We start from the raw sequence: 9,939 nt of genomic DNA, 5'->3' as shown, positions 1-9,939 counted from the left end.
CAGTTCACCACTGCTAGAACTGGACAGGGTTAAATTCTAGGGGACACCTTCAAATGGGCATAGAGCAAAAGGGATAGACAGGGACACCTCTCCCCTTGGTTCTTTCAAAACAGGAAGAAACTGTCATACGTAGACATCTGCAGCAGGGTCGCGGCCTTGACAGGCCATCTTCCCCCACCTTTTGGAATATATACTTAGCTCCGAGGAGTGCTGCTCAGTCTCTTTCTACACCCAAATCTGGTCTGAACACAGCACACACACATACACCCCATTACTTTTAACAGTCTGTCTCTTTAGAGGGGACTTTAACATGTGGCTATCAAAACAGCAGCTTTGGCTTTCAGCTGTGGCTAACAAACAACCATAGCCATCAAAACAATGAATGAGAAGCCCATATAGGTGGCTATTTCACTCAAGACAAATCATCAGCCTAGGATCCTTCTTAAAAATAGTCCTTACTTTCACATGTATTGTCAGGCCCAAAGGCCTCTTCCATCTTTGTCAAGGGGAGTGCTAACCTTCCCTCCTTTCATACACTACTTTCACACGTAAAAGGTTTTTTTTTTCTCTTCTGACTCATTACTATAGATCTCTGTTAAATGATGATCTATAAGAAAAGTTCCGACTAGTCTATAATTACACACCTAAAAACTATAAAAGGGTTATTGTAATTCAATTTGGCCAAATACATCTGAGAGTGCACTCTGATTTAAATGAAATCATCTTGTTTATGTTTGTTCATCTGTTTAATGTGTTAATAACCAGTTAAAGCACCTAGAGCTGCTTCACTTAAGAAAAATATTTTTTTGAGCTCAACTATTTATTTTTATTTTTTGGTTCTGTTTTGAGATTTCCATGGAAAGATCACCATTTATATAGGTTTTCAGGATAGCCAAACTTATTTAAAACATTAACAGATGATAGTCTCAATGCTTACATCAGACTTAAAAATAAAAGCCTTAAAGTTTGATAGCATAAAAGTTATAAATGATTGGGTTGCTGTATCTATTTCTATGTTTTCAGATATATGTTCTATTTTAGTTGGTATATTGATAAATAGACACTCATGATATGGCCCAAATACCTTTGCTCATAGGGTTAACAGTGAGTTAGCAATATAAAAATGAAGCTATATTTAAAGAAGGTAACATTTTCATCCAGCTTGTTAGCTATTTGAGATATCAAAAGATTGGCTTTATAAATACAATGTCTATTGTTGTCTGTCCACAATAATTTAAGAGTTTTTCTTTGGTTAAAGATAATATGTATAGCTTAAAGTGTTTAAATGTTATGATTTGGTTCTCATGAGTCATCGGCAATTGTTAAGACACATTTAAGTTGGCTATAATTAAAGGGTTAAACTTTCTATGTCTAAAGCAATAAGGTTTTCTGAATGTACTGAAATGCTCTTGGTTAACTTATAAAACTAGACTTAAAAGCAAAAAGTTCTGTATTTTACTAAAATAAGTTTCTCATGTTCTCATTGATAGGCTTTTGGTTACTAAAAAATAAGCTTTAAGAGTTAAAGAGAATTTGAATGTCAACCTGTAAAACATTTTCAATAAGCAGTTCATGATTGGTTAAATAAATATTACCTTAGTTTATAACATAACATATTCTTGGATATATACATATGTATACATCTAAAAACAAGTAATGTTATGAATCTAAGCTTTAAAGTAAAGTCTATAGAGTTACAGATATGTAAGATTAATACATGAAAGCAACTAGTAGGTGCTCTCTTTTATACAATATATGTTTAGATGTTAAATATATAAAATGATCAAAATTGACATCTCTTTAAACCTGGTCCTGACATTTAAACTTGATCTACATCTACTGGTTTTGACTAAACAAACATTTTATTACTGTATAAATGAGACACATTTGTATACTGGGCAAAAAGTCTATCTGTGGTTATTATCACTGTTTCCTAAACTTATCAGAGCTGTAAAAATGTCCCAAATTCTTTTCAATATATTTACACCTTATAAAACCTGTTGAAGGAATCTACAATGTGGCTTAAGAGTAAAAACTAAGTATATGTAAAGATTTCTATATAGCTGTGATACCAATTATTGTTAATCTCATAGTATATTAAATGGTACATCTGTGTTTCCCAAGCATAACATGCCTTCAAAGGTGCAAAACTAAAAAACAGACTTTCCTATCGATGACTTCCAAGTTAAAGTTTTTATATGGTGGTAAACTTCTTAGGCTCAAACAATCCAGCCTGAGTCAGCCAGCTAGACAATGCACATATGTTTTCAGGCTTGTGCTTGTGTTATTGTTATGTAACTGTGTTATAACAATTAAATGTACCTAAACATTGTGCATTCTAGACAATGTCACTCTAATGATTAGAGATTAGACATTAATAATCCGTAAAGTACATCTATAAACAAGTACATTCTACTTAAATATTACTCTGATGACAAAAAATGCTTTAAAAGATAACAAATTGGGCAAAAGTTTGGGTCACATAATATCTTATAATTAGATAAAGGTAACTGATTAAAAAGCTATTCTATACTAAGATGGACATTTAAATGTGTTTCAGAGATAATAATATCATGATTGTCATGCTAAAATGCTATAGGGCCCTTGATCTCAAGCTTTCTCTGTAAAATTTTATAATTGTTATCTGTTAATATTCTGCAGGGATTCAACTTCTAAGACAATCATGATTGGTACAGTTCATTGGTGATACTATACATTTTAAGGTGTTCAATATCTACATAAGACCATAAACTTAAGCCTACTGTTCTCACTATAATATTGATATAACCTATCTTCTCTTCTGGGAATTCAACCACTGAGGTTTTGAGACCAAAACTAGAAAGATTACTGAGCTAAGAGGACAGCCAATACTTTGGCCATGGCCCTCCAAGGTCAACAAGGACATAAGGGGAACTTTTCTACAAAGTCCTGAAACTTTGGTGAGTCACCCAACCTCCTGAGAAGGGACATTGTTGGACCCCAGAGAACAGGAGTCAACCAATGCAGTGTGCCAAAAAGGAGGATCACCAAAGAGGGAAAAGTCTCCCAGACTTTCACAGAAATCTATATGGTCAAGCAAGACCATGACTCATCCTGGTGGCTGACACTGACAGAGAAGCTCTGCACATAGTTCCAAAAGTAATGCCTGCAGAGACTTAACTGACCTCGATATATAACAAGAGGTTAATTTTGATTAACATAGGTCATACTTTAACTTGGTCTTAAACACCCAGCAGAAAAGTATAACCAAAAGTTATATAAAAATACCATAGTGGGCCAGGGATTTATCTCAGTGATTCCACTGCCTGCCTTGCAAGCACAAGGTCACAAGTTTGATCCCTGGTACCAAAAAAAAACAAAAAACAAAACCAAAACAAAACAAAACAGTAATAAAAGCTAGATAAAGAAGAGAGCGCCAATCACTGACCTGTGCTGGTAGTTTCCAGATACACCTGTTGCTGATCACTGTTATGATTCAATGAGGCTAGAAAACTACAGTGGAAGTTATAAAAGCTCAGCAAGAATCTTTAAATTCCTTAGCTAAAATTGTCCCTAAAAACCTCCAAACTCTCCATCTTCTTATAGCTAAAACTAGAGGGACTTGTGACAAAGAGGCTCTTTCACCCAATCTGCCTTTCCATTTTAGTGCTCATGCTTTGGTTGTACATACTTTAATCTCTTGGAAATTTTTATTTTTTCTCACATAGAGGCTGTCAAACTCCAAGTGATCACACAGATAGAACCAACGACAAATGTGCCAAACTCCTTTTACCAGGATCCACTAGATCGACCTTGCAAGGAAATTCAGAACTGCTAAACCCCAACATGTCTTCTGTCCAAGGCCCCTGGGATTAGCTCCCTTGGAGAAGGCTCCTAACTGCAGTCTCCCCTACACCGACCCTTTTCAGCTCAAAGCAGCTAGATTGAAACTTTGCCCATTCTCCCCTAACCGCAGTTTAGAATACTTCTTCGGTGCCACCTGTCTTGAAAGCACAAGGTCCTGAGTTTGATCCCCAGTACCAAAAGAAAAAAAAAACAGAAAGAATACTTCTTCAGGGGAATATTATAGGCAGCTATGTTAGATAAAAATTAATATACAACCAGAAAGGCACTGGGCTCTCCAGAAAGTCAGAGAAAGGTGCACACTGAATTGTGGCTGGAGGCACATCTGAAGGCAAGGCCTCAAGATAAAGTCACAATGGCCAGACTTACATATTTCCCTGAAGGATAAATGGAAACTTGATATTATACTGTAATCAGTACCACCCAGTCTATTTAGTCCAGATATACATCAGACACTTGGGTGGGTAACCAGAAAGCCTGGGCCCATCTGTTCCCCCAAAAGTTCCTCTTTTAAAAGTCATAGATAAGCCAAGGTTAATGATGTCATTCATGACATCATTACATGCCTGATTTCCTACCGGATCAGTATTAGCTAAGAGGCTATACCTGTAATCTTATCAGTTGTACTAGTTTGACCCCTTGTTATCTACCTTGTGATTTTTGCCCTGTAAAACATTCTGAGAAATGACCTCAGTACCAACTCACTTAGGACCCTTCCTCTCTCTCAGGAGCTATTCCTACTTCCCAATAAACCTTTCCTACTCTTAAAAAAATGAAAATAAAACTTAAAATTTAACATCTATGTTTAGTATTAATCATTAACCTAGGGATGGAGGAAATATAATTTGACTTCAGTTCATATGAAATAAAACCTAGAGTTTAGCTGCTATAAATTCAGTATGAGCAATTAGTTCGAAATGGCAGCTCAAAAGTCTCCAAAACTCACACTTAAAGCCATATTAACAAAAATGTCCAATTCAATGCTACAAACACACATATAAAGCCTCCTACATGCCTGGTACAGAGTTATAACTGCCAAAAAATATAATAAATACGGTATAATCTACTTTTAAGAGTTTACAACCTAGGGGCCAGGGATTGAGCTCAGCGATGGTGCTACACCTGCCTTGGAAGCACAAGGTCCTGAGTTCAATCCCCAGTACAAAAAAAAAAAAGAGTTTACAACCTACAGAAATGGTTTTTAATGATGTGTTGCAAAAATCACCTGAATGAGTCACCATCAATACTGTAATAAAACAAAAATGAATAATCAGTGTACACTTTACAAAGTACACAGTAAGACTAAGTACTACGTAACAATCTTACCTTTTTCTTAATGCATACATATCTGTGTGTGTATATAAACATTGATACATAATAGCATTTTAAATGTTTCTTATAGTTCATAATCAAAAACTAGAAAAACATTAGTTTAATGGCAGAGAATAAACTAAATATACCACTATAAGGTACAAATAACAATAAAATTATTAATGGAGTAAAATATACATGATTAGAAAGAGAGAGGGTTATGGTCAAGGATCTAGAAAAAGATTTACAAAGATAGTAATATATAAGAGAAAACAGGAAATCACTCAAGAAATAAAGATATGCAAAACAGGCTTTCCATGTAGAAAGAATAATATGTGCAAAGAGAATGCAGCAAAGAATCATTTAAACTAGGCACAGAAGCACATGCCTATAATGCCAGCACTCTGGGAGACTGAGGCAAAAGGATCCTCAGTTCCAGCCCAACCTGGACAACACAGCAACTTAACAAGACCCAGTTTCAAGATAAAAAATAAAGAAGGATGGGGATGTAGTTCAGTGTAAAGGTACTTAGTTCAATCCCCAGTACCACAAAAATGTGTTTAATGAACAGTAAGTACTCCCAGCACATAGTTGCACCAGTATAAATAAATCCAAAAGAGGAAACTGGGAAAGCTCAGTTTGGCTAAAGTACAAGTTAACAGATGAAATAAAGTGAGCCATGATGTGAAAGTGCTGGACATAGAGCAAACACTTAATGAACACTGGCTATTCCAACTAGCTGAGCTCTGGAGCCTTAAACTGTATTATCTCTGAGATCCCATAAGTTATAAACTTTCACGAATTACTGAAAGGCTATACTCAAGTTATTTATATGCAGGCATAGAACAAGGACTTATAAGAATGCATAAGGAAGCTATACCTGTAATCTAAGCACTCTGAGAGGCTGAAGCAAGAGGATCACAAGTTAAAGCCTGCCTTGGGCTATAAACCCTTGAAAGTAGATTGTTCCACATGTATTGCTGTATTCTTAGCAACTGTGACTTTGCAATAGGCATGCAAAAGGTTTTACATGCCTATTTGTGACATATAATTGGACATTTTTTGTTAACATGATATTACACATCTCAAAATAAAAAACGACTAAGGATATATAGCTTAGTGTGAAGGCTCTGGATTCAAGCAACGGTACTATACTGTAAAAAATTGTACAGGGAGTTATTAATTCTATTTGATAAAGAATTCCTAATTACAGCAGTCTCACAAATCTGTACTATAAAGTTCCATGTTTATTCATGTTTTTGCTTTATGAATTACTAGGGATTGTTTGACCTAAGGTACCTTCCCACTCCTTTTGTAATTTCTTTTTAAATTCTAAGTAAGTTACCCAGGCTAGGTTCAAACTTCCAGTCCTCCTGCCTCAGCCTCCCAAAATTCTGGGATTACAGGTGTGCACTGCTCCACTCAGCTTATCATGTTTTAATTCTACTTCAGTATTGGTTCTCACTCATCAGCAAGGGCTCATGAATGAGTTTTGAAGGGAGAGAGAAAAACAAAAGCAGGAGGTTGAGATTCTACTCCTTCAGAGATATACAAGAAAACAAGCAGCTTCTGAATGATATATCCCAACATACACATTATTTTTCTAAAGTGTCCTGTTATATGAGACAGCAAATAAACTGCAAATACATGAGCCAGAGGTAAAACAATTTTGGGATGATTTATGCACTAAAAAAATTTTAAAGTGTTTCCAAAGCCTTTATGTGAGAGAGAAATCTTGCATTTCCATATAAAATCTATCAAGAGAGGGTATATAAGACACTTGAGAGTATAATCATAAAAAGGTTTATTCATATGTTACTAAAAGCGTAACACTGGAATTAAAACCCTAATGTAGCATATACCCAATCACAAATTGGGAATAATTTCATATCATTCTTATAATCAAGGAAAAAACACAAGAATTCAAAACATGTTTCAAAATACAAATTTAAAAACTAAAAGTCAGCACCAATACAAAAATATGGTATGAATACAAAGTTCCTTAAGAACCTCAATGACTTTTCAGACCACGATGTTTCAGAATGTGTCATTTAGATAAAATTTCTACACAGAAACTGGTGCCATGTTTACAATTTACCTTAATGTTTCCAAAGCATATTCTAGTACTGCATGATAAAATGAACTGTAAATCTGAAGTCTAGTTAATACTGCTGCATATTTAAAAATGTTGAGAGCCAGGGCTTTAGCTCAGTGGTTCAAAGTTTGATTCCCAGTACCAAAAAAAAAAAAAAATGTTAAGCTAGTAGCACACAGTATGGTGTCACACATCTGTAGTCCCAGCTACCTGGGAGACTAAGACAGGAAGATTGTTGGGAGTTTGAAACCAGCCTGGGCAATGTAGTGAGATTTCATCTCAAAAAACAAAAAAGACAAAAACAATGATTGCTTTATAGAAGAAGAGATCGAACCAAAACCTCTTGGTTTGAGAAGCCAGTCAATAAATTTTTAGTAAATTCAACTTCTTTTCTCCTACTACAATGTTTTAAAAGAGGGCAACAACACCCAACATACACTTTAAGGCATTATAAAAGCCTACCTTCTGAGCTAGGTGTGGTGGTGCACACCTGTAATCCCAGCACTCAGGAGGCTGAGGCAGGAGAATCACTGTGAGTTTGAGACAAGCCTAGACTACATACTGAGTTCCAGGTCAGTCTCAACTACATAGTGAGACCCTGTCTCAAAAAACCAAAAACAAAATAAAACAAAAAAACCTACCTTCTGAATTTGTTATACTCTATATCTGTACTCATCAATGTAAACCAATAAATTCTGAAGCAAAATGAAAAATACTATTTAGTCTTACAAAATGTCCAATATAGAAATAAAATTCCTTAAGTATATCCATTTTAAATTGCAAAATTTGTAAAGTATACCTCAACTTTCAACCCAGAGACATACCTTATAGGCAAAGTCCATTTAGAGGCAATACAGTACAATAAAAGAATCTGTGGTTTAGAATCCTAAAGTCCTGGGTTCAAATCTCACCTCAGCACTTAATAGTTTAAGACCATAGATGGCCACTAACTTTTAAGTCTCAGGTAGAAAACATGTGGATGTTCCCAGTAAAAACTAAACCCCTGATCATAAAAGATCAAGCACATCCTCATTTTTCAAAACTAAGTCCTGGACATAGGATATTCTCTCTAATCCTCATGGATATTTTTACCTCTACAAGAGATGCTGGGGTCCTTCCAGGATCTTCAAAGGATGGACCTCCCTGAAGGAGCAAAGTAACTAAAGAGCCCACTGCCCTCAGGGTATTTCAATAATCTATAATCAGCATGCCAACATATCAGTCCAATTTTTGTGAACACTGGTTGTTTCAGATCTGGTTCCATGGACCTATTCTCTTCCCACTTCAGACTCCACTGGACCATGAGATCTGTATAAGTTAAATTTCTTTTAAAAATTCAGGGCTTAAAGAAAAGTACACACTTCCTGCATATGATCCAATCTGGGGAAAACCAAGCAAGAGGAAATAGGAAAAAGTAAAGCCAGAAAATATGCATTACTTTTTTTAAATTAGGAAAAAAATAAAATATAAGATATTTTTGTTTGTTTTTTTGGTACCGGGGATCAAACTCAGGTCCTTGCACTTCCAAGGCAGGCAGCAGAACCACTGAGTTAAACCCCTGGCTAAAATGTAAGATATTTTGGATAAGTCAGTAAATGAGGAAAAACTTTCATGCTCTTCTAAATGGAGATTAGGAAAGAATAAGCAATAAGTGTCCTGAATTATTAAAAAATTTATCTCACAGCAGCAATGGAATAAACAAGATAACCTTCTAAAGTAGTTTTCACATCTATGATGTCAAACTAATTCATACTCACTGAAAGGCTTGCTGTTTATGTATTCTAGGAATTTAATCAGAAACATTTTTGTTTTAGCTGTGAGAGTTCACTGCTATTGCTTTTAGTGGGTAAGAAAATTATCTTCTTGGGTTTTGGTTTCTCTGGTAGTCTGGGTACAAATAGTTTGTGGAAAGAGGTGTTCCACAAAAATAACTGGACTTTTCTCAACTAATGCACTTTAGGGCAAGAAGCTTCTTGGAAAGGAAGAATAAACAATGAAGGATGTAGAACTTTCCTAACAATCATGTCAACAGAGAAGAAAGCACATATTCTCTAAGAAGTATCCCTCTTTCAACATAAATAGTCAAAACATAAGCTAATGGGTCTACTAAAGAATTGCCCTATATAGTACTATATAAGGAGAGCAAGACAGTCAAGTACATCACAAAATAGTGCCCACTACCATGAAAAACATTAAGGAGAATATACAATTGTTAAGGACAAGAAGGGATTGATTACCAGTCTCTGAGATGCAGTTTTTTAAGCTGCTTAGTAGAAAATATCACGACTATGCTGGAAATCTACACAGCCCTCAGTGAATGAATTGGCTCATGAATGAACCTCTGGAAAGGGCAACGCCCTACTGACCCAGTAAGGTCAATCACAAATTGGAAATTACACAATGGAGAGAGAAGCTTAGATATCATCTAGTCCTAAATGAACAAACAAAATTAATTTAGAAATGTTATAACCTGTACAGAATTCCTACATTACAAAAATAATTAAAAGAAGTAAGGTTATTATGCGATCTCAAAATCCTTACCAATGTCAAATATAGTTAAACAGCTGCAGTAGAGGGGGAAAAAAATCTTCCCAATGCTGCAACAAGGGACTCTCCTTCACCACATTTAAGGCAAATGGAGGTCCTCTCAACATGTCTCCAAATTGGTGGGAAATGAGTGTAAGTTTTCT

At 35.4% G+C, this 9,939-nt stretch overlaps 1 non-coding gene across 1 annotated transcript; it reads right to left on the bottom strand.

The window, feature by feature from the left end:
* Positions 1–417: 417 nt before the first annotated feature.
* LOC117284539 lies at positions 418–540 on the bottom strand. The gene has a single exon (XR_004515650.1). It is a non-coding gene; the product is annotated as a U6atac minor spliceosomal RNA (small nuclear RNA).
* Positions 541–9,939: the final 9,399 nt, after the last annotated feature.

The sequence above is a fragment of the Fukomys damarensis genome, unplaced genomic scaffold, assembly GCF_012274545.1.
Source record: "Fukomys damarensis isolate Sample0158 unplaced genomic scaffold, DMR_v1.0_HiC HiC_scaffold_37, whole genome shotgun sequence".
Lineage (NCBI taxonomy): Eukaryota > Metazoa > Chordata > Mammalia > Rodentia > Bathyergidae > Fukomys > Fukomys damarensis.
Note: the sequence above shows the minus strand (reverse complement) of the source record. Positions and strands in the feature narration are given on the sequence as shown.